This window comes from Ranitomeya variabilis, chromosome 4 (genome assembly GCF_051348905.1).
Source record: "Ranitomeya variabilis isolate aRanVar5 chromosome 4, aRanVar5.hap1, whole genome shotgun sequence".
NCBI classification, from domain to species: Eukaryota; Metazoa; Chordata; class Amphibia; order Anura; family Dendrobatidae; genus Ranitomeya; species Ranitomeya variabilis.
The window spans coordinates 378,555,627-378,580,153 of NC_135235.1; the positions used below are offsets into that span (position 1 = coordinate 378,555,627).

Consider the following 24,527-nt stretch of genomic DNA (forward strand, 5'->3'; position numbering starts at 1 on the left):
ATAGGACCCAGTATTCTCCATATTCATACTCCATCCTCCCACCCTGTGTGCATGGCTCCCCCATATTCCCTCTCTGTGCATGGCTCCCCCATATTCCCTCTCTGTGCATGGCTCCCCCATCCTCCCACCTTGTGTGCATGGCTCCCCCATCCTCCCACCCTGTGTGCATGGCTCCCCTATCCTCCCACCCTTTGTGCATGGCTCCCCCATCCTCCCACCCTGCGTGCATGGCTCCCCCATCCTCCCACCCTGCGTGCATGGCTCCTCCATCCTCCCACCCTGCGTGCATGGCTCCTCCATCCTCCCATCCTGCGTGCATGGCTCCTCCATCCTCCCATCCTGCGTGCATGGCTCCCCCATCCTCCCACCCTGCGTGCATGGCTCCCCCATCCTCCCACCCTGCGTGCATGGCTCCCCCATCCTCCCACCCTGCGTGCATGGCTCCCCCATCCTCCCACCCTGCGTGCATGGCTCCCCCATCCTCCCACCCTGCGTGCATGGCTCCCCCATCCTCCCACCCTGCGTGCATGGCTCCCCCATCCTCCTCCCCTGCGTGCATGGCTCCCCCATCCTCCTCCCCTGTCATACTCACCTTTCTCTCACCGCGTGGCGCAGAACTTCCCGGCATCTATGCAGCGTCTTTCTTCCTGTATGAGCGGTCATGTGGTACCGCTCATTAAGGTGATGAATATGCACATATTCATCACCTTAATGAGCGGTACCATGTGACTGCTGAAGACAGGACGTGCTGCCGGCGCTGAGACGGAGTTGCAACTACCGCTGGAGGAGGGTGAGTATGACCTCTTCAGGCGGAGGAGAGGGAGGGAGGAGGGGGGCGGGCACTTGACCCCGGACTTTTATAAAAAAAAAAAAAAACCTTGCTCAAGTGCGCCCCCTGCATCCTGGTGCCCTACGCACGTGCCCTCAAGTGCCTAGTGGCAAATACGGCCCTGAATGAGACCACATAAGGGTTTCAGTAAGGGGCAAAATAACCGTCTAAATGCTGCATTACATTTCCTTCTATGTTTCTTAAAATGTTGGGAGGTATACTCTTCTTTTACTGTGACGTGATAGGACTTTTTCTATGGGGCGCCTGTTATGTCTATGTACGCCCCTGCTCAGGAGCATTATTACAATAAAGAGGCACTGAGGGTCATTATTATAAGGAGGCACAATGGGGGATTGTCATAATTTTCAGGGAAGCTAGTAGTCATTATTATTTTTATTATTAGCATAAGAAAGCACAGGGGATATTTGTATTATTATATGGAGGTACAGAGTCATTATAAGAGGTCAAGGGGGGAATTATTAAAAGAGGTACAGGGGAATTATTGTAAGGTATCACAAGTTGTGGTTTGTGTAGAGGTGGTAGAATGTGAGGAGGGTACTGGAAAAGCAGTAAAGCAGTAAAGGGATGATGTCTGTGTGTTACATTTTGCAGGATAGAATAAGAGGTCATGGTGGTATGGACTGAATGCAAAGGAAAAGGGAAAATGAACGAAAACACTGATCACTGGTGAGAACCTGCATGGTAGACACATACAGTATATGGTCTGCAGAGCGCTGGTGTAAAACTGATGTCACCATTATATGGTCACTGTATGGCGATATCAGTCTTAGGACAGTGGTTTTGGTTATAGTAGTTGTCCAAGCTTGAAGTTGAAGTCTGCAGTGACTCTATGTAATGACTCTATGTAACTTTGGACTTCTGAATCCTTACAGAGCTCATGTGCTGTGAGGATTCTCTTGTGCTGGTGCTGGAAGTTGGTGATCATGTGCAGTGGCGTAACTTGAACAGCATGGGCCCCAAAGCAAAAGTTCTAATGGAGCCCTCAATTATTGCAAGTCTTAAACAGCATTGGTCTTTTTGTATAGACCAAAGGGACTTTTGGAGCCCGCTAGGCTCCACAGCTCGGGAGTGATTGCAACCCTCGCACGTACTGTAATAACGCCCCTGAAAATGTGACTGCAAGTTAGTAAGTGACTCCCATCTTATAAAAATCTTCTTTCTTTTTATTGCCATTTTCCACCCCAAAATTTGGGGTGCGTCTTATGGTCCGAAAAATACAGTATATGGCAGCCTGTCTCTGCCCTTACTGAGAAATCAGCCTTTGAATTGATATGCAAATGAGGTTTAAACTCTATGGTAGATCTGAAGCCAGTCTCGCTCTATAGCTCTTTCCCACGCAGCGTCCTTCTTCTTGAGACCATGCTCACGCTCAGTATTTTGCATTAGTATTTTTAAGCCAAAAAAATGGTCAAAAATGCAGAAGTGGTGACTTTTTTCTATTACACTTTTCCTTGTTCCATTTCTGGCTTTCGTTTACAAATACTGTTGTAAAATATTGAATGTGTGAATGTGGCTGGACACACAGCACCTTTGCCAAAAGTCACACAGTATAGAGGCTGTCAGTCAAGCAGGAGTCGTCGGCACTGTGTGGGGAAATGTACAAGGGAAAAAATAACCCTTCATTTCTTACAAAATCGTGACACATTCTAGAAATACACAATGGTTACCATGGAAACTGCTGCGTAGTCTGAAAAATGAGCATTATACATTCTTTCTTAGAAACCAGCAATGTTTTGAGCTTTTTTTCTCCTGTAAATTAAGTAGTTGTCCATATACGTTGTATGTGCAGTAATTAATATTGGTGCTTCACTATACTATTATATATGAATTTTATTTATGGCCACAGTAGAAATTTGGGGGTATGACTTGCATGTTTATAAATATCTAGTTTTGGTTATTCTTGATCCAATTTCTGTGTAAATTATTAATAAAACTTTTTTTCAAATTCAAGTTTTTATTTTTGTATTTAGAAAGTACAAGAAAATGCAATACAGATAGTACAGGGGGTAAAATACAACTATAAATCTATGCATAACTGCAGTACATTGGGGGTATAGGGTGGATTTTCCATCAATATCCCAATCAAGCATGTGCTTTTTCATATGAAAGATAAAAAGAGGGAGCGGACCATGGCTGGCCACTAATCAATAGTGTGTGATTATGAACATTGTTGTAACGACATCCCGGATAATCTTAGTTGGGGGCTAGATGGTAGGCATCAGAGTTTCGGAAATCCATCCAATCCCCCCCAAATCACACAGTATCTATCAACATCAGCCGGTGACAGGGCAATCAGATGCTCCATCCTATTAAGGAGAGAAATCTTCCTCCACAGTGGGTGGAATAGTGCTTTTCCAATTCCGTGGAATGACATTCTTAGCCGCCTGTAATAGGTAGCCTATTGATGACCTTTTATACATGCTTTTACTTATTGGTGACATTGATAGGAGCAGGGCATCTGGTGTATTGGGGATGGTCAGGCTAGTTATTTTCTCAATCAAGGGAACCCAAAATGTATATATTATAGGGCACCCCCACCATGTGTGTGACATCCCTTCCCCACACCTCCAACACCTGCCTGAGACCACTGGATACCATCTAGAGATAATTTTGAAGGTTTCCTCCACTTTGGACCCTGTTGAGGTTTTATGTATTAGGAAGAAACACTGATCCCATCGTGAGTCAGAGAAGGACTTCCCCAGTTCCCATTCCCATGCATCGCAATATGCAGGCCTATTGTCAGTTATCCGGGCAATGAGGAGACTATAAATTAGGGAGATTGAGTCTATAGGGCAGTAATGGCTAACCTCTTGAAGAACGAGTTCCCAAACTGCAATCTAAAGCCCACTTATTTATCGCAAAGTACAAACACAGCAATTTAACCGGAATACTCAGGTTTTAGATTAGATAACTCCTACATTAGCACCCTGTAGCGTCTATACTATAGAATAATAAAGAATGATGACCCCACCACAGTGTGATTCACCAAGTGTAATCCCCACACAGCTCTCCATACAGTATAATGTGCGCAAAATGTCCTCTATACAGTACAATGGTTCCACATAGTCCTCCATACAGTGTAATGGGCATCACATAGAGCTCCATAAGGTGTAATGGGCTCCACAGTGTTCTTTAGAGTATAACGGGGCCCTGCATTGCCTTCCATACAGTATTATGGCCCCACATGATGCTCCATTCTGTATAATGGCCCCACATGATGCTCCATACAGTATGGCCCCACTGGCTGCTCCATTCTTTATAATGGCTCCACATGATGCTCCATTCTGTATAATGGCCCCACATAATGCTCCATACTGTATAATGGCCCCGCATAATGCTCCATACTGTATAATGGCCCCACATGATGCTGCATACTGTATAACGGGCACACATAAAGCTCCATACTGTATAATGGCCCCACATAATGCTCCATACTGTATAATGGCCCCACATAATGCTCCATACTGTATAATGGCCCCACATAATGCTCCATACTGTATAATGGCCCCGCATGATGCCCCATACTGTATAATGGCCCCGCATGATGCCCCATACTGTATAATGGCCACGCATGATGCTGCATACTGTATAATGGGCACACATAGTGCTCCATACTGTATAATGGCTCCATGTGATGCTGCATACAGTAATGGCCTCACGCGATGCTGCATACATTATAATGGCCTCACTACTCCTCTGCCCGTTCCAACTCTGATCTAGTCTCTTCATATATCAATCCTACCTGTGGGCACTTGCGCCATCTCTGCAATAGTGCCGCCTCTATTCTCCTCTGCCCGCACGCTGTCCTCGGCCCACGGGCTGAGGAGTGGTGGCGGCGCTAGTTTTGAGGAGATGGCTCTGCGTGCCCTCTCTGGCACGCGTGCCATAGGTTCGCCACCACTGGTGTAGGGAGTGACAATAATAGGCACAGTTTTTTTCAAACTTTGTGGGATCTCTGTGAAGATGTGTGTGCCTCTTCATAGTTGAATAGAAGTGATGTAATTGACTGTTCAAAATTAACCTTCTGGGAAGCAGATCTTCCCTGTAGCAAAGTAATTGAGGGGGATCAGTGAAGTATTGGAGATGACATGAAATAAAGAATATTGGGTTTGTTTGAACCGAGAAATCTATTTGCAGATAGGCCTGGTGGGAAATCCGGATTATCTGAAATTGGGAGCAAAGGGCCCTTGGGGGTCATTTAAGGATAAACTTTTTTATGGGATCTCAAAGCCAGAACAGTGGCATAGGTACTATGTGATATGAGTCTAGGAGAGGGAACAGTTAAATGAGCGCACCATGGGAGACTAGTAAGAGCTTTAGGACAATTGGGTTGAGCTAGTTTGACCCATAATTTTCCCCTCCAAATGATGGAAGATGTCCAGAACTCTAGTGTGCACTACTGCCATGTAATACCTTCTAAAGTCCGGAAGACTAAGCCCCCCCTTTTGTTTGTGTCGGATCAGGACTTCTCTACGAATACGTGGACACCCACTTGCCAAAATAAATCTGCAGAAGCTACTGCGCTGCCTTTTCTAAAAATTGGAGGGTTGTGCATTATTAAAACTTTTTAATACCATTATAGTATATTTTCCACTTGACTGCAGAATGCTACATCTGATAATCATGGATATCTTGGTTAGCAACTACTGTATGTGACGTCACAGTCAAATTGGCTAATAACCCTAATAAAAATCAGGCGTGTACTATAGATGGTACTGCTTTTGCTATCCAGAATTTTTTTTAAAAAAGTTGCCAGTGTGGTCAATGTCTCCGTGCACCATAAACATTCCCTCATTAGTATTAGCACTGGCTCTTAGCTTGATTGACAGTGCTATCTTGCCCAAAGCAAGGGTTGCCTTGAATGAATTTTGCATGTACACGGACATTCCTGGAACCCAGTAGTGCACACTCAGTGTATCTCAGGCGGTACGCGTGCAGCAGTCACGGGCCCGGGGCGTCTGGCACTTTGCTTTGCAGGGGCCAATGGGCACACGACACGTCTCTGCTCACAGTCTCTGTGAGTGACAGCGGGGATACACGTGTGCCGGCCTGCGCTGCTATGGTGCTCGGAGGACGGAGCACTCGCCTCCCCCTTCTGCGCGCTGTCTGTTCTTGCCGAGTCTGCCTGCTTCCGCGCTCACTTTCTCTTTTTATCCTCAAACACGCCCCCTGCTGCCAAGTGCAATGTAACATAAAGAACTTGGCACTCAACTTAGTATGTCATTACAAAAGGATTTTTTAATTATTTTTGCAGTCTGCAAACGTTTCGGTCTCATCTAGACCTTCATCAATCTGACTGATTGTCACAGAAAGATTATGGTGTAAAATTGTATACACAGGATTGGACTAATGAGTTCCTCAAAATGTTTATGAAGTTCGGTAAAGGAGTTACTCCTATCAGAATTCACGTGTAGAGAATAGGTATAACTGTAGCAAGATAGCATATGGTATAAAAATATCTCCAGAAACCGTCCTTTCCTCAACTGTCAATCTACTAATGTACTTGGGCATGCCTTCATCATCTCCCACCTTGACTACTGCAACATCCTTTTTGTGGCCTACCTGCTAACACCCTTGCACCTCTCCAGTCCATCCTTAACTCTGCTGCCCGACTAATTCCTCCTCGCTACTCCTCCTCTTCCCCCCTCTGCAAATCTCTTCACTGGCTCCCATTCCCTCAGTGTATCCAGTTCAAATTACTATTACTAACCTACAAAGCCATCCATAACCTGTCTCCTCCATATATCTCTGAACTAATCTCCCGATATCTTCCATCACATAATCTCCGGTCCTCCCAAGACCTCCTTCTCTCTTCCATACTTATTCGCTCCTCACCCAACCGCCTCCAAGACTTCTCCCGAATATCCCCCATTGCCCCTCTGTATCAGTCTGTAATTGTTAGTTTGCTTACTGTAAGTGATATCTGTAGTACAGCACCATGGAATCAATGATGCTATATAAATAAATTATAATATGTTCGACCTTATTGGGTTGCAGTCTTAGTACTGTCATAGAATGTGCCTATAATATGATCACAGTCCTGGTGCCACAGGGGCTTAATGTGCTCTGTATAAAGGGTCCCTGCTGTGGAAATAAGGTGAGGGCACAGTCGAGACTAGTCAAGACGAAATGAGTGGCGGATACCGTGTCTCTTTGGCACACATTAACCCCTGACCACCACTGCAGCCCCTGGAGGACAGACATATATTTATAGGTCGACTGTGCCCTCACCTTATTTCCACAGCAGGTACCCTTTATACGGAACACATTAAGCCCCTGTGGCACCAGGACTGTGATCCTATTATAGGCACATTCTATGCCAGTACTAAGAATGCAACCCAATAAGGTTTACCATATGCTATCTAGCTACAGTTATAACTATTCTCTACACATGAATTCTGATAGGAGTAACTCCTTTACCGAACGTCATAAACATTTTGAGGGAGCTCATTACTCCAATCCTGTGTATACAATTTTACATCATAATCTTTCGGTGACAAGCAGTCGGATTTGATGAAGGTCTAGATAAGACCGAAACGTTTACAGACTGCAAAATTGATTTAAAAAAATCCTTTTGCAATGACATACTAAGTTGAGTGTCAAGTTCTTGATTTTACTGCACATTGGTTTTGGTAACCTACTTGAGCTCCTCATGGTAGTGCCACGCTATACTAAACATTAAGTGCAAAGGTTGGTCAGGTTCTTTAAGCTTTTCCCCGGACAACAGGGGAGACAGCCACGTCCGTTCCGGACCCGGCGCAAGGAAGGTACCCCCAGCCCGGTCCTTCTGCTTACACCTGTGTAACAGCAGCTATTGAATCTTTATACAAACTGCTACTGCGCAGGCGTGGTGGGCGCCATTTTCAAAAACATTTTTTCACAAGACTGATTTCATCAACCAAGGTATCATTTTATTCAGTATAACTGCACCGACCTGACAGTGTGAGTAGGTTACTATGCATAACCCTGCTGACAGGTTCCCTTTAATGTGGAGAAACTGGTTGTGTGACTTTATCCTTCACCTTTTTTACTCCTGACCGTAATGACTGCACGCTACAATCACTGGAGTATCAGTAGCCACTTCCTACACTGATTGGTGTATCATTTTAAAGAGCAGACTTTACAGTCAGGAGCACTGGGTGCTTGCTGTTGGGTTCCTGGGGTGCTAGTGCACATGTGCATTTCAGTTTAGGCAGCTCTCACTGTAAGCATCTGAGCGCTGTCAATCAGTCCAACTGAGCTTTTCATCACAGACTTCTCGTGTTACGGGTTTACCGCTACAGAGAGGAGCCAGAAGACCGCACTACTCCTCCTACTCCTGCACTCATTGGAAGCACTTCACCTTAATATTAAATGATGCAGGTTTCTTTTAGCAGTACAGGCGTTAATCTGCTCAGTTCAGAGCTCTTGGAAGCTTTCCTGCATTAAGGCTCAGCTGTTCACTGTAAAGGTACCAATAGTAAATAACATGTGCACTACTGTTCGGATGGTGCTAAGGTAGGCTCCCACACCTTGATCCAAATAAAGAAAAACCTAGCACTCAACTGATGCGTGTGTGAAATTTTATTGTAGTACCCAACAAACGTTTCGGTCCATCGTACGGACCTTCATCAGTTACGTACTAAACTGAAGCTCGGGCATAGGAGACAGTAATGTCTCAGGGCACATATACCTGCAGCGTCTTATTAGAGCGCTGGACCGGTGTAAATACTGGTAAAGACCTGGCGTGATGTGCCGCTGTCAGACGCGGTGTCACGTGGACACCGCGTCTGACAGCGGCACATCATGCCAGGTCTTTACCAATATTTACATCGGTCCAGCGCTCTAATAAGACGCTGCAGGTATATGTGCCCTGAGACATTACTGTCTCCTATGCCCGAGCTTCAGTTTAGTACGTAACTGATGAACCGTACGATGGACCGAAACGTTTGTTGGGTACTACAATAAAATTTCACACACGCATCAGTTGAGTGCTAGGTTTTTTCTTTATCTCTGTAAAGGTACCGTCACACTCGGCGACGCTGCAGCGATATAGACAACGAGCCGATCGCTGCAGCGTCGCTGTTTAGGTCGCTGGGGAGCTGTCACACAGACAGCTCTCTCCAGCGACCAACGATCAGGGGAAAGACTTCGGCATCGTTGAAACTGTCTTCAGCGATGCCGAAGTCCCCCTGCAGCACCCGGGTAACCAGGGTAAACATCGGGTTACTAAGTGCAGGGCCGCGCTTAGTAACCCGATATTTACCCTGGTTACCATTGTAAAAGTAAAAAAAAAAAAACAGTACATACTCACATTCTGATGTCTGTCACGTCCCCCGGCGTCCACAGGGTTAAAACTGCTTTCGGCAGGAGCGCTGCTAAATGCACGCGCTGCTGCCGAGAGCTTCCCTGCACTGAATGTGTCAGCTTTCACCCGGCAGTAACAGCGGTGACATCACCGCTGTGCTCTGCTTTACGGCCGGCACTGACAGTCAGTGCAGGGAAGCTCTCGGCAGCAGCGCGTGCATTTAGCAGCGCTCCTGCCGAAAGCAGTTTAACCCTGTGGACGCCGTGGGACGTGACAGACATCAGAATGTGAGTATGTACTGTTTTTTGTTTTTTTTTTTAACTTTTACAATGGTAACCAGGGTAAATATTGGGTTACTAAGCGCAGCCCTGCACTTAGTAACCCGATATTTACCCTGGTTACCATTGTAAAACATTGCAGGCATCGTTGCTTTTGCTGTCAAACACAACGATACACAGCAATCTGACGACCAAATAAAGTTCTGGACTTCTAGCTCCGACCAGCGATATCACAGCGGGTTCCAGATCGCTGCTGCGTGTCAAACACAACGAGATCGCTAACCAGGACGCTGCAATGTCACGGATCGCTGTCGTTCTCGTTGTTAAGTCGCTCAGTGTGAAGGTACCTTTAACCACTCCCCATCTCCTATTAAATCTGGGCCTTGGCAAGCACTCATTGTCCAAGCTAGCTTTTTCTGCATGATTGGAGATTGTTGGTTGGTGGTTGTTATTTGAGAAGGTATTTGGTGGATTTATCTGTGGCATTTGCTAGGTTTTGGGTATGTGCTAATTTCCCTTTTTTTCCTACTTTGGTTTTACACCATCCTCCACTCCCCAGTGTATACCTTTGTTGTTTGTGTGAGTATATTTGTATGATTGGTATTTTCCTTTATCCCTGTTCTTAAAACCATGTTCATTTGGTTGGCGCTACTTCTCTGGGTTCTCTGGGTGGGGGTAGGGAACAGACAGAGGGCAGATTCAGGAGCTAAGGCAGGGTCGGTGGTCCCAGCGTCCTCACCATCAGACGTAATCTGGCTAATAGGATGAGCTAGAGCGCTGCTAGCTTTAGGGACGGGGAAAAGGAGCCCCTGGTCCCAGAACACCGAACAACAGAGTAATGACGTCGAGCCCTTTCAGGCCAAATTCTGCCAATTTCAGCAGCATCTGAAGCTGATAGATGGTGGAAGCATGGTTGAAAAGCAATGTCTGACTTTCATTTGTTCATTTTCATAGATTTTTAACCCCTTTCTGCCATTAGACGTACTATCCCTTCGAGGTGACCTGGGACTTAATTCCCAGGGACTGGATAGTACGTCATAGGCGATCGGCCAAGTGTCAGCTGATTATTACAGCTGACATCCGGCACTATGTACCAGGAGCGGTCACGGACCGCTCCTGGCACACTAACCCCCGTAACCCGATGTGATCGCGTTGTTCCGAGCGTCTCCTCCTTCCTGCTCCCTGCAAGCCCCGGATCCAAGATTGGCGGCCGGGGGCCTTCCAGGTCCTGCAGGGAGGTGGCTTACAAGCCTGCAGCACTGTCTGTCAAATCGCTGATCTGACACAGTGCTGTGCAAAGTGTCAGATCAGCGATCTGACACTATACCGTGATGTCCCATCCTGGGACAATGGAAAAAATTAAAATATATATATATATTTACATGTGTAAAAAAAACAAAAACCTAAATAAATAAAAAAAATATATATATTGTTCCAATAAACACATTTCTTTATGTAAATAATAAAAAACAATAAAAGTACACATATTTAGTATCGCCGAATCTGTAACGACCCTACCTATAAAACTGTCCCACTAGTTAACCCCTTCAGTGAACACCGTAAAAAAAGGGGCAAATAACAATGCTTTATCATCATACCGCTGAGCAAAAAGTGGAATAACACGTTATCAAAAAGACAGATATAAATAAACATGGTACCGCCGAAAACGTCATCTTGTCCTGCAACAAACGAGCCGCCATACAGCATCAGCAAAAACTAAAAAAGTTATAGCCCTCAGAATAAAGCGATGCAAAAATATTTTTTTTCTATAAAATAGTTTTTATTGTATAAAAGCGCCAAAACATAAAAAAATGATATAAATAAAGTATCGCTGTAATTGTACTGACCCGAAGAATTAAACTGCTTTATCAATTTACCAAACGCGGAAAGGTATAAACACCCCCCAAAAAGAAATTCACGAGTTGCTGGTTTTTGTTCATTCTGCCTAACAAAAATCGGAATAAAAAGCGATCAAAAAATGTCATGTGCCCGAAAAACGTCAACTCGTCCTGCAAAAAACAAGACCTCACATGACTCTGTGGACCAAAATATGGAAAAATTATAGCTCTCAGAATGTGGTAACGCAAAAATTTTTTTTGCAATAAAAAGCATCTTTTAGTGTGTGACAGCTGCCAAACATAAAACCCCGCTAAAACAACCCGCTATAAATAGTAAATTAAACCCCCCTTTATCACCGCCTTAATTAGGGAAAAATAATAAAATAATTTTTCTTTTATTTCCATTTTCCAATTAGGGTTAGGGTTGGGGCTAAGATTAGGGTTGGGGCTAAGATTAGGGTTGGGGCTAAAGTTAGGGTTGGGGATAGAGTTGGGGTTAGTGTTTGGATTACGTTTACAGTTGGGTTAGGGGTGTGTCAGGGGTATGGTTAGGGTTGGGATTAGGGTTAGCGGTGTGTTGGCGTTAGGGTTGTGGTTGGGATTAGGGTTAGTGGTATGTTCGGGTTAGGAGTGTGGTTAGGGTTAGGGTTGGGGTTAGGGATGGAGTTAGAATTGGGAGGTTTCCACTGTTTAGGCACACCAGGGGCTCTGCAAACGCAACATGATGTCCAATCTCAATTCTATCCAATTCTGCGTTGAAAAAGTAAAATGGTGCTCCTTCCTTTCCGAGCTCAGTCGTTTAACCCCACATATGGGGTATCAGCGTACTGAGGACACATTGGACAACAACTTTTGGGGTCCAATTTCCTGTTACCTTTGGGAAAATACAAAACCGGGGGCTAAAAAATAATTTTTGTGGGGGGGGGGGGGGGGGAAGATTTTTTATTTTCACGGCTCTGAGTTATAAACTGTAGTGAAACACTTGGGGGTTCAAAGTTCTCACAACACATCTAGATAAGTTCCTTGGGGGGTCTAGTTTCCATTATGGAGTCACTTGTGGGGGGCTCTGCAAACGCAACATGATGCCCGCAGACCCCATTCCATCAGTGTCTGCATTTCAAAACGCTACTTCTTCCCTTCCGAGCTCTGCCATGCTCCCAAACAGTAGTTTTCTCCCACATCTGGGGTATGACCGTACTCAGGACAAATTGTACAACAACTTTTGGGTTCCAATTTCTCCTGTTACCCTTACAAAACTGGGGGCTAAAAAATCATTTTTGTGGGAAAAAGATTTTTTATTTTCACGGCTTTTTAGTGAAACACTTGGGGGTTCAAAGTTCTCACAATACATCTACATAAGTTCCTTAAGGGTCTACTTTCCAAAATGAGGTTACTTTTGGGGGGTTTCCACTGTTTAGGCACATCAGGGGCTCTCCAAACGAGACATGGCGTCCTATGTCAGTTCCAGCCAATTTTGCATTGAAAAGTCAAATGGCGCTCCTTCCCTTCTGAGCTCTGCCATGCGCCCAAACAGTGGTTTACCCCCACATATGGGGTATCAGCGTACTCAGGACAAATTGACAACAACTTTTGAGGTCCAATTTCTCCTGTTACCCTTGGTAAAATAAAACAAATTGGATCTGAAGTTAATTTTTTTGTGAAAAAAAGTTAAATGTTCATTTGTATTTAAACATTACAAAAATTCCTGTGAAACACCTGAAGGGTTAATACATTTCTTGAATGTGGTTTTGAGCAACTTGAGGGGTGCAGTTTTTAGAATGGTGTCACACTTGGGTATTTTCTATCATATCGACCCCTCAAAGTGACTTCAAATGTGATGTGGTCCTTAAAAAAATAAAAATGGTGTTGTAGAAATGAGAAATTGCTGGTCAAATTTTAACCCTTATAACTCCCTAACAAAATAAATTCTGGTTCCAAAATTAGGGCATAAAAATTCAAAGTTGGTAAATTGTGAAATTTTCTAAATTTTCGCCAAGTTTCTGTATTTTTCACAAATGAACGCAAGTAATGTCAAGGAAATTTTACTGCTAACATGAAGTACAATATGTCAAGAGAAAACAAGGTCAGAATCACCAGGATCCATGCAAGCGTTCCAGAGTTATAACCTCATAAAGGGACAGTGGTCAGAATTGTAAAAATTGGCCCGGTCATTAACATGCAAACCACCCTTGGGAGTTAAGGGGTTAATTACTTATTACTTATGTCAGATTCAAGTTATTTCTGTGACCATTGTGGGTTTTTCGGTGTTTAAACAAGGGGTACCAACAATTTTGACCAAATGTGTAAATATTTTTGCCTAGAGGCATTAGGGTAAGTTCACACTGCGTTTTTGCTGCGTTTCTATGCTAATTTTCAACTGATTTTTACAGTGCCAGCAAAAGCCTATGAGATTTCAGAAATGCACACACATTGGATTTTTATGTGATCAGTATTTTCTGCTTTGCAGCGTTTTTTTTACATACGGCATGTCACTTCTTTCAGCGTTTTTTCAGCATTTTTCACCCTTGAATGGGTGGTGAAAAAAACGCTGCAAATACGCTAGGTTGACTTTTCTTGCACCGTATTTGCTGCAGAAAAGTCAGAGAGCCGGATGTGATGCGGTTCATGCAGCCTGTCATCCTGCAACGGACCCCCCATTCACTTGAATGGGGGGTCCGACATTAGTGTTTGACATGCATGACAACGTGGCAAACACCGCTTCTTATCAGCGGGAAAATCATTCGCGGCTGTCAGAGAGCCGCGCTGTGATGGGAGGTGTAAACTCACCTCCAATCACTGGTGTCAGCTAATGGGACTACTGATCCCATCATCTGACACCTACAGCCGCTAATTACAGTGACAGCATGAGCGGCGGATGGGAGTTTTCATTTGCCGCTCCTGCGCTATAAATAGTTTAAAACAAAACTGCGTGGGTTCCCCCCAATTTTGATAATCAGCCAGACAAAACTCACAGCTGGGGGCTGCAACCCTCAGCTGTCAGCTTCAGCAAGGCTAGTTATCAAGAATATAGAGGTACTCACGCTTTTTTTTTTTTTTTTTTAATTATTTAAATAAATAATTAAAAAAAGGCGAGGTGCCCCCCCATTTTTTACAACCAGCCTTGCTAAAGCTCACAGCTGGGGGCTGGTATTCTCAAGCTGGTAAGGGGGCCATTGATATAGGCCCCCCAGCCTAAAAATAGCAGCCAACAGCTGCCCAGAAAAGGTGCATATATTAGATGCTCCAATTCTGGCCCTTTGCCCGACTCATCCCACTTGCCCTTTAGCAGTGGCAAGCGGAGTAATAAGGGGTTAATGTCGCCTTGCTATTGTAAGATGACATTAAGCCGGCTTAGTAATGGAGAGGCGTCAATAAGACACCTATCCATTACTAATCTTATAGTAATTAAAGGGTTAAATAAACACACACACACACACACACACACACACGTGCAGAAAAAAGTTTTTAAATTAAATAAAACTCCACACAGTTTTGACCGTTTTTTATTGTTCTACCATTCCAAAGCGAAGCCCTCGATCTTCTGAAATAAAAATATAATAAAAAAGCAAAAGTATACTCCCTGATCAGTCATAGTCCAATATATAACGAGTGTCCCACACAGTATCTGGGGGAGATAAAGCTTACAACCGGGAGCACTGCTAATGCGACCGCTGCCAGCTGTAAGCGACTGGGGAATGAATGAGACGGAGCGGGCGAGGGCTCAGTAACTAGCGGTGACGTCACCGAGCCTGCGCTCCCTCACTGCCTGACCTGAGGCACACCGTGGGAAAATGCCAGTGAAGAGGATACTGCAGGTAATGTATCTTATTCTGTCAATCTTTCTGTTCTGTCAATCTCTCTACAGGAAGTTGTTTTTTTTCTCTGTGTGCACTAAACTTTATTGGCATGCACAAAGAGGGGAAAAAAAGCATGAAAAAACTCACCAAAAACACACCTAAACCTGCGTTTTTGGGGCAGCTTCTTTCCTGCCAAGATGATCAGGTTTAGTTGCAGAAAAAAAGCCCTGTGTGAACTTACCCTTAGATCAATGCATGATTATGTAGTTGCTGTCCAGTTTCTTTTTTTATTTTGCATACTGCAGTTCGACTGCTGTTGTGGGGTGTTTTGGGACCACTTGAATGAGTAATCACTGCGCTCTTGAGGTAATTTTGGTCGGCCCGCCACTCCTGTCAAGGTTTACCCACTGTTCCTTGTTTTTGCCATTTGTGGATAATGACTCTAAGGGCTCCTTCTCACTTGCGAGAAATACGTGCGAGTCTCGCATGTTAAAACCAAGCTCTGGCACTTGGGAGCGGAGCGTGCAGCTCCATGTGTTGCTATGCAGCCGCAAGCTCCACTCTGGAGTGCCGGCGCCAGAGCTTGGTTTTAACCTGCGAGACTCACACGTATTTCTCGCAAGTGAGAAGGAGCCCTTGCTGTGGTTCCTTTCAGTCCTAGAGCTTTAGAAATGGCTTTGTAACCTTTTCCAGACTGATCTCGTTTACCGTACTTTGTTTCTAATTTGTCCCAGAATTTCTTTGGATCGTGGCATTATGTATAGCGTTTGAGGATCTTTTGGTCTACTTCACTTTCTCAGGCACGTCCTATATTTTAGTGAGTCCTAAATTGAGAGCAGGTGTGGCAGTAATCAGGCCCGCGTGTGGCTAGAGAATTTGAACTCTGGTTCCCAAAGATGTGATAAACCACAGTTAATTTATGTTTTTAAGGGGGAATCACTTTTTCACCCAGGGCCCTGTAGGTTTAGATTTCCTATTCCCTTAAAAATTAAGACCTTCGTTTATAAACTGCATTTTGTGTTTACTTGTTATCTTTGTCCAATATTTAAATTTGTTTGTCTGAAACATTTAATTACAAATTTGCAAAAAAATAGGAAATCAGGAAGGGGCAAACACGTTTTCACACAACTGTATGTCTACAGGCAATAACTTGAATATAATGACCGCTGCATTCACTTTTAAGTGTAAAATGAATACTAGCCATTTATACAAAACTAGATTGTGGCCCGATTCTAATGCATCGGGTATTCTAGAATGTCCCCGTAGTATATGGACAATGATGATTCCAGAATTCGCGGCAGACTGTGCCCGTCGCTGATTGGTCGAGGCAACCTTTGACATCATCGTCGCCATGGCAACCATTATGACATCTACGTCGATACTGTGCCCGTCGCTGATTGGTCGAGGCCTGGCGGCCTCGACCAATCAGAGACGCGGGATTTCCAGGACAGACAGAAAAACCCTTAGACAATTATATATATAGATTTCACAAAGAATTTCTGGACTGTGTGCAATCCTGATTTTAGGAATAATGCAGATGACTGCACTTCAGCACAACTGTTTTCCGAATTGTTTTTGGAGCCCTTTATAGCTAGATATTAGTGATGAGGGAACATGCTTGGAGAAGGTGTTATCCGTGCTTGTATACTAACAGAGTATAATTGGGCGTGCTCAAACATTATGCTCAAGATGCCGTGGCTGCATGTCAAGTGGTTGTTTGACTGCTGCAATGCATGCAGGGATTGCCTAATAAACAGTCGAACAGCCGCGAGACATGCAGCCGATGCGACTCGAGCAGAGTATTCGAGCACACCGAAGATACTCAGCACACAAGCATGCTCAGATACCACCTTTTCCAAGCACGTTCGCTCATCACTGCTAGATACACCTATATGCATGCGGTGTGACACCAACAGGCGATGTGATATTTCCGCCTTATGTAGATTTGATTATTTACAATCTCATATTTGTAAAGTAAACTTTCTGTGATTGAGACCCTGTTTGGTGACTTAGGCTAGTTTCACACTAGCGTTTTGAGGAGCTGTGGAGGGCTGCGGACTTCCTCTGTGAAGCCCCGCCCTCGGCCGCACCTCCGCCGCTAGCTCCGCCTACTTCTGCAAGCGGCCGGCATGGGGCCTGCGTACCTATCTTTAACATTAGGTACGCAGGTTGTGCTGCTGTATGCGGATGCTGCCGCATGCGTCGTTTTGACGATGCTGAGAAAAAAAGAAATTGCAACCAGCTGCGTCCTACGCTGGTCGCCGCATCGTCAAAACGACGCATGCGGCAGCATCCGCATACAGCAGCACAACCTGTGTACCTAATGTTAAAGATAGGTACGCAGGCCGCATGCCGGCCGCATGCAGAAGTAGGCGGAGCTAGCGGCTGAGGTGCGGCCGAGGGCGGGGCTTCACGGAGGAAGTCCGCAGCCCTCCACAGCTCCTCAAAACGCTAGTGTGAAACTAGCCTTAGAAAGTAGGTTTGCTTGCTTATTTTTTAAGGCCTGTGCACATGTTGCAGATTTGTCACAAAACCTGAAGGGTTTTCTAATGTCAGCAAAGTGAGCACGAAACATGGAGTCACGAGCACATGTTGCTGATGTTTTCCGTGAAGATTTAAATCTGCCGCATGTGATTTTTTTTTTTTTTTTTTTTTTTCCAGAGTTTTCGCTGCAGATTTCACCCATACAAGTGAGTGGGGAAAAATCAGCACACATGTACATATGTACATGTACATGTAATCTGCAACATGTAAAAACCGCCACAATATCTGCATGCATGTAATAACCTGTGCAAAATCTGCATGCATCTAAAAACAGCCGCAAAATCTGCATGCATGTAAAAACCGCCGCAAAATCTGCATGCATGTAATAACAGCGTAACATATTCCTAACAAATTAGCTATAGTGGTCAGTGCCTGTTAACGGTATGCGTTATGTAGGATTTACATGTAATCGCTGCTCACCTCTCTGCAATCCAGGACAATACCTATCATTACTAATGGCATTTTTTATGTTGTGCAGAATCAATTCAGTGTGTCCCTACCGTCTCTTCACTGTGCCAGCAAATTGGTGCAGCTTTTAGTTCACCCCGAAGATTGAGTGCATAAGCTTATGGGCTGTAATGAGAAGCAGGCTCGCTTACAGTATCTCCCCAGCCCTCTCCTCATTATCCTCCCTCCATCCCTGATATTATAAGCAGTCTCTGGGATAGTTAATTCCTTCCTTCCTCTTCCATGCTAAGCAAAGCCTTCTCATCATGAAAAGCTTGTCGCCTGCACCTCCATTCTGTAATGTAAAATCAATTGAAGCAAAATCTGTCAGTTAGCATGGGATCTAAGAGTATGGCTACTTTGTATTTATCTTCTACTACATACTGTGTATTATATTGCATTATTTCCCACAAAGCACATTGAGGCCATGTGCACACCTTGCGGTTTTTGCTGCGGATCTGCAGCGTTTTTGATTGTGCACCTGTGTCCAAGCCTGTCTCACCCTTCATCTGTGGTGCTGGTTAGGCAGTGTGGAGGTTGGACCTGAAATGTCTATGTCCAGACCTGGTCAACCTTTATCTGTGCTGTCCTCTCTGGTGCCATGGGAGTGATTCAGAAACGCTTCAGGTACAGCTTGCATTTAATGTGGTCTTGCTTTTTAGAGGCCGTAGTGGCACAGCGAAAAAACGTAGAGTAGGACTGCCCCATTATGAGAATGCCGTGAAGTGGCGGGGTGGCTCAAAGAATTGCTCAATTGTTTGCTAAATGTCTCATTTTTGAAACTCCGTTAGAAATCAATATGTGCATGTGCACTTTATGTTTTGCGTTCTGACCATAAGCAGCGCTGGCTTCTCCCCCTTTTTTACTTGTGTATTATATTGCATTATTTCCCACAAAGCTCATTGAGGCCATGTTCACACGTTGCTGTTTTTGCTGCGGATCCGCAGCGATCCGCAGCAGTTTTCCATGCGGTGTACAGTACAATGTTAACCTATGGAAAACAAAAACCACTGTGCATATGCTGCGGAAAAAAACGCGTGGAAACGCTGCGTTTTTTTTTCCGCAGCATGTCAATTCTTTGTGCGGAATCCGCAGCGGTTTGACACCTGCTCCATATTAAAAAAACGCAGGTGTAAAACCGCAGTAGAATCCGCACAAAAACCGAGGTAAATCCGTGGTAAAACAGCGATAACTCTGCAGGAAAAACGCAGTGTTTTTGCCCTGCGGATTTATCAAAATCAGTGCGGAAAAATCCGCAGACCAGTCCGCAGCGTGTGCACATATCCTAAATGCGATTGTATGCTTAAGACTATTCTTATAGCCTAATCTCAACAAAGTTTGATAGAATCCTAGAATGTTAGAGTTGGAGGAGCCCTCCAGGGTCATGGGGTCCGACCCCCTCAGGAGTCACTAAGCCACCTCAGACATATGTCTGTCTTCTTACAAAGGGTGGTCAACCATCAGCACTCAAGTATTCACAGTGCACGCTCCAAAGTCCATGAATCCAACTGGACCAATACTCACAGAAGTTTTGAAGAAAGGAGCAGCATCCGTTTCCAGGTGAAAAAATACAAAATCTTTATTCTGCCATTACATGATGCAACGTTTCGGCCAGCAACCGGCCTTTGTCAAGCATACATTAAAACATCAGTGGCCATCTTAAATAGTGTGGAGCCCAAATCTGGACCAATCACCACATAAGGGCGGCCTTTAATAAATCTTACAAATAACAAAACAATATGTACATACATTAAAAGCCAATATAATATCGGCAGTACAGTGTTCTAACAATCAAGCTATCATGTAAAAACTAAATGAAATACATAAAGAAAAGGCTAAAAAGGACATCGCATCGAGAGGCATCCACCAATTACCGCTTTACTATGTGGTTGTCATAGTGACCCCCATGTTGTATACATATATATCCTCCAATCACCATTACCGATGATATATACGTCAAAACAGCCCCAATACCTCATTACTGGAGTCCACCTGCTCAAGAACGCAGGAGGTAGAAGAACGAAGAAGATTTGGAGGTATACAAGACTCGATTGGAGGAGAATCTGTTAAAATTTCGTGAGGAGATTGAAAAGAGTAAGAGAGTTAAATGGTTCCGGGATGTGGAGGACTATAAGTCAGGCCGGATTTTTTCATGGCAATCTGGTACACAATCCTCGTTTAATAATAGGAGACCTAGAGTTTTTCAGCCAAGAAATAGGAGGAGACCACGAGAAAAAGACCCACACAAATTTGGCTTTACCACAGCGGAGTCTGACTCTACTGACGACTCCAATGTTGGAGCTTCTTCTTCTTCTTCCGTTTTTTTAGGAACCAAGAAAACGAACAAATCATCAGTAAAAGGAGGAACCGCAGAGGCGGGAGGAAGCACAGGAGGAAACACTACGAATCAAGAACAGAGGAAGTTCTACAAATCCCCGATGAGAACTCGGAATATGGACGAATGGCGGAAAATGCACTGAATCATAGAGAACTGGTGGTAAATATATCATCTGTACAATTATCGGAAATTGAGTATGATGTGCTGTCCAAGGGGCTTTCATTTTGTCCTAAAAATTCACCTGATTGGTTCCAGATTGAATGTGATTTATTTGCCTTCTTTAGAAGTTTACGGTTGACTACCTATTTCTCGGGGGTTCAGTATGATTCTGATGATACTACAGGGGTGGATATGGGTGGATTTACCCTGAAAGCCCCGGCTTGTTTAATCGTAGCTCCTTCCAACCCCCAATTAAAAATCACTTTGTTGAATCATATGTTGAACTGGCGGAAAGAGATGTTAAAAGTCTAAAAAGTAGCTTCCGTAACACTGGGTATAACAATCTATCCAGTGTGGAAAGACAGGCTCTGGCTGGTCTATCCAATAAGACCGAGATTACAATCAAACCGGCCGACAAAGGCGGTGCGGTTGTAATCATGGATACGGTCAAATACAGAGCGGAGATCTTGGAACAATTGGCTGACACTGCGGTGTATATGAAATTAAATTGTGACACCACTGCTCGTTTCCAAAGGGAATTACAGCTTCTGATTGACTTATCAATCAGAAGCTTTCAGAATTTTTGTTTGTAGATGCCCCTATTACTCCAGTCCTTTATACCCTCCCTAAGATTCATAAAGATTTGTTTTGTCCCCCCGGATGTCCTATTGTATCAGGGAGAGGGTCTATGTGCAATAAGGTAGCAATCTTTTTGGATAAGATTCTTCGGTGTTTTGCTACATCTGCTCGTTCATACATTAGGGACACAAGTGACTTTCTAGAAAAAATTAACAATGTTCGTGTTAATACCTCCACCATTTTAGTGTCTTTCGATGTTGTATCTCTGTATACATCTATCGAACATGAGAGAGGCTTGGATGCTGTCGGTGTGGCGCTGTCTGGCTCGGACGTGACCCCGGATTGTGCACGGTTGGTCTTCACGCTGCTGGAGTTCATCCCCAGAAGGAATTTCTTTCTTTTTGGGGATGAGTACTACCAGCAGCTACGGGGTACCGCCATGGGGTCCAACGTGGCCCCCACTTATGCTAACATCTATATGGCGGTGCTCGAGGACCAATTCGTGTACAGTTCCAACTTCTGGGGCCATGTCCGGGCCTGGTGGCGCTACATCGACGACATTTTCTGTGTGTGGGAGGGGCCTTACGATGAGCTTTCCAATTTCCTGACAGAATTGAATAGTGTACATCCAGAACTGAGATTCACCATGACTTATTCGGTGGATCGTTTGCAGTTCTTGGATACTATGGTGTACAAACAAGGTGACATTCTGTGTACTGATTTATTTACGAAAATTACGGATAAAAATAGTCTTTTGTACTATGACAGTTACCATCCAAAGAAGATGATGGACTCACTCCCGTGGAGTCAGTTAGTCCGTGTACGTAGGATAGTCTCCGATACTGACACACGTGATGTACGGTTGGAGGAGATGTGTGAAAAATTTGTCCACAGGGGCTATCCTAGAAGGAAGGTGACTCACCAAAAGGAGAAGGTAACGGGGTTACCAGATGGTGATTTGATTGTACACGGGACTAAGGTGAAACAGAAACGTATACCATTCGTTTCGACGTACTGCCCAGCTAGTAATGGGATTGCCAATATCCTTAACAAACATTGGGGAATATTAAACAAGGGTATGCCCCTGATACAGGACTTTAGCTTGCGTCCCATTCTCTCTTATAGACGGGGCCGCAATCTAAAGGACCGACTAGTTAAATCTGATGTGGGGACAGGGAAGGTTGCTCTCCAGAGGACTTTATGTCCACCACGGATGGGCAATTTCCCCTGTTTAAGTTGTTCATGTTGCAGCAATATGCTAAAAGGGGATAGCTTTAGCCACCCCCGGACTGGGAAGAGATTTCTAATTAAAGAACGCTACACGTGCTCTTCTAAATTTGTGATTTACCTAATTGTATGTCCATGTGGTCTCATGTATGTTGGTGAGACCACTATGGAGATAAGAGCGCGTGTGAGCAAACACAAGAGCACTATTAGAACTAAATTGCTCGATTTACCAATTCCTAAACACTTTCATGCATGTAGACACTCTATTAATCAGTTAAGGTTTAGGGTTATCGATGGGGTCCCTGTGTTGAGGAGAGGAGGAGATGGGGTACAAAAATTGAAACAAAAGGAATTGGGGTGGATCTCCATTTTGGAGACTCTGCAACCGAGGGGGTTAAATATTGAATATAACCTCCAAATATGTTTGCCCTGAAGTCCTGCCCCCATACAGGGTTTGAGTTCCTTTTCTGTATTTATGTACATATAAATTGTTTGATTTTAAAATCTTTGGTATTATATATTATGTATTTATGCTTTTCTTTTTCTCTTTTTTTCTTTTTTTCTCTGTTTTTTTTGTTTTTAGTTCATCATGGGATTTGACATCCAGGGACATCTGGAGGATACAAGAAACATGTAGACTTGGATTATGTCCACTATTTGATCATTATGAGCTTTATGTTGTTATCCCTCCCTTTCTCCTTGCCTGCCAAATCGCCGTGTGGACGAATCCCTATTTTTTGCTGTAACATCATGTGTACACCCATTTTTTGTTTGGTTGCCATGGATATGGCTGGTCCGCGTCCTCCCCGAGAGCACGGGTTCAGCGCGGCCTGGTGATTGGCGGGGGGTGTGGCTGGGTGCTCAGCGCTCTAGCGCCTCCCTGTCTCATACATGCCTGCGTTATGGATCAGGTGACTCGGGTGAGGTTTTTTGGCTCTGCGCTGTTTTGCACGTGCGCATTGGGCTCCATTCGCGTTGCGGTCATGTGACCGGTGACGTGGGGAGCCGTGTGCGCATGCGCCGGCATTCTTGAGCAGGTGGAATCCAGTAATGAGGTATTGGGGCTGTTTTGACGTATATATCATCGGTAATGGTGATTGGAAGATATATATGTATACAACATGGGGGTCACTATGACAACCACATAGTAAAGCGGTAATTGGTGGATGCCTCTCGTCCTTTTTAGCCTTTTCTTTATGTATTTCATTTCGTTTTTACATGATAGCTTGATTATTAGAACACTGTACTGCCGATATTATATTGGCTTTTAATGTATGTACATATTGTTTTGTTATTTGTAAGATTTATTAAAGGCCGCCCTTATGTGGTGATTGGTCCAGATTTGGGCTCCACACTATTTAAGATGGCCACTGATGTTTTAATGTATGCTTGACAAAGGCCGGTTGCTGGCCGAAACGTTGCATCATGTAATGGCAGAATAAAGATTTTGTATTTTTTCAACTGGAAATGGATGCTGCTCCTTTCTTCAAAACTTCTAGATGTCTGTCTTCTGTCTGTGTGATAATCATAGAATAGTCATAGAAAAAGTTTATTTTTTGTGTCTTTTCACCTCTCTGGGTGCGCTTCACATAACTGAATGGCGGGCCTATCATCTGCTAACTACATCTCCCAGCAGAACTAACTCCTATCCAGTGCTGCAGATAATTTTTTGCATTGTGTTGAACAGTAGTGTGTTCTTGTGTTTTTTCCCCCTAATATAACAAAACTTTACACAACAGGATGTTTATACCCCGTTATCATCCATTTGAAGCACACCCAATAAACAAAAAAATGATGGTATATTAGTCTCAAAGTGATGAAAAGCTGGTGCACTTTACATCTGTCCTGTTCACATTCACATCAGTGGTAGAACAGATCCAGCTGTGATATTAGTTTTAGTTGGACCTGAACAGAATGTTCACTAATGTCTGCACTAATTTTTTTGTCCTACTATAAAAACAAAAAATACCCGATTACTTGATCTGTGCGTTCAATCATTGATGTGAATGAGAAAAAAATCTGATTTAAAGGCATCTGCTTTTCATCACTTTCAGACTGTTTATTGGGTCTGTTTCATGCTGGATTACTGGACCTGGGATCTCCTCCTGCCATGTTGCATCTTATTTTCCACTTCTGATTAACACAGAAACAAAATAATCCTAATTCTATTCTTCCACAGGATA

The 24,527-nt window shown here is 44.1% G+C and overlaps 1 protein-coding gene across 2 annotated transcripts in view; it reads left to right on the forward strand.

The window, feature by feature from the left end:
• ADK (adenosine kinase) overlaps positions 1-24,527 on the forward strand; it is a 511,546-nt gene that overhangs the window by 287,868 nt on the left and 199,151 nt on the right. The window lies entirely within an intron of this gene.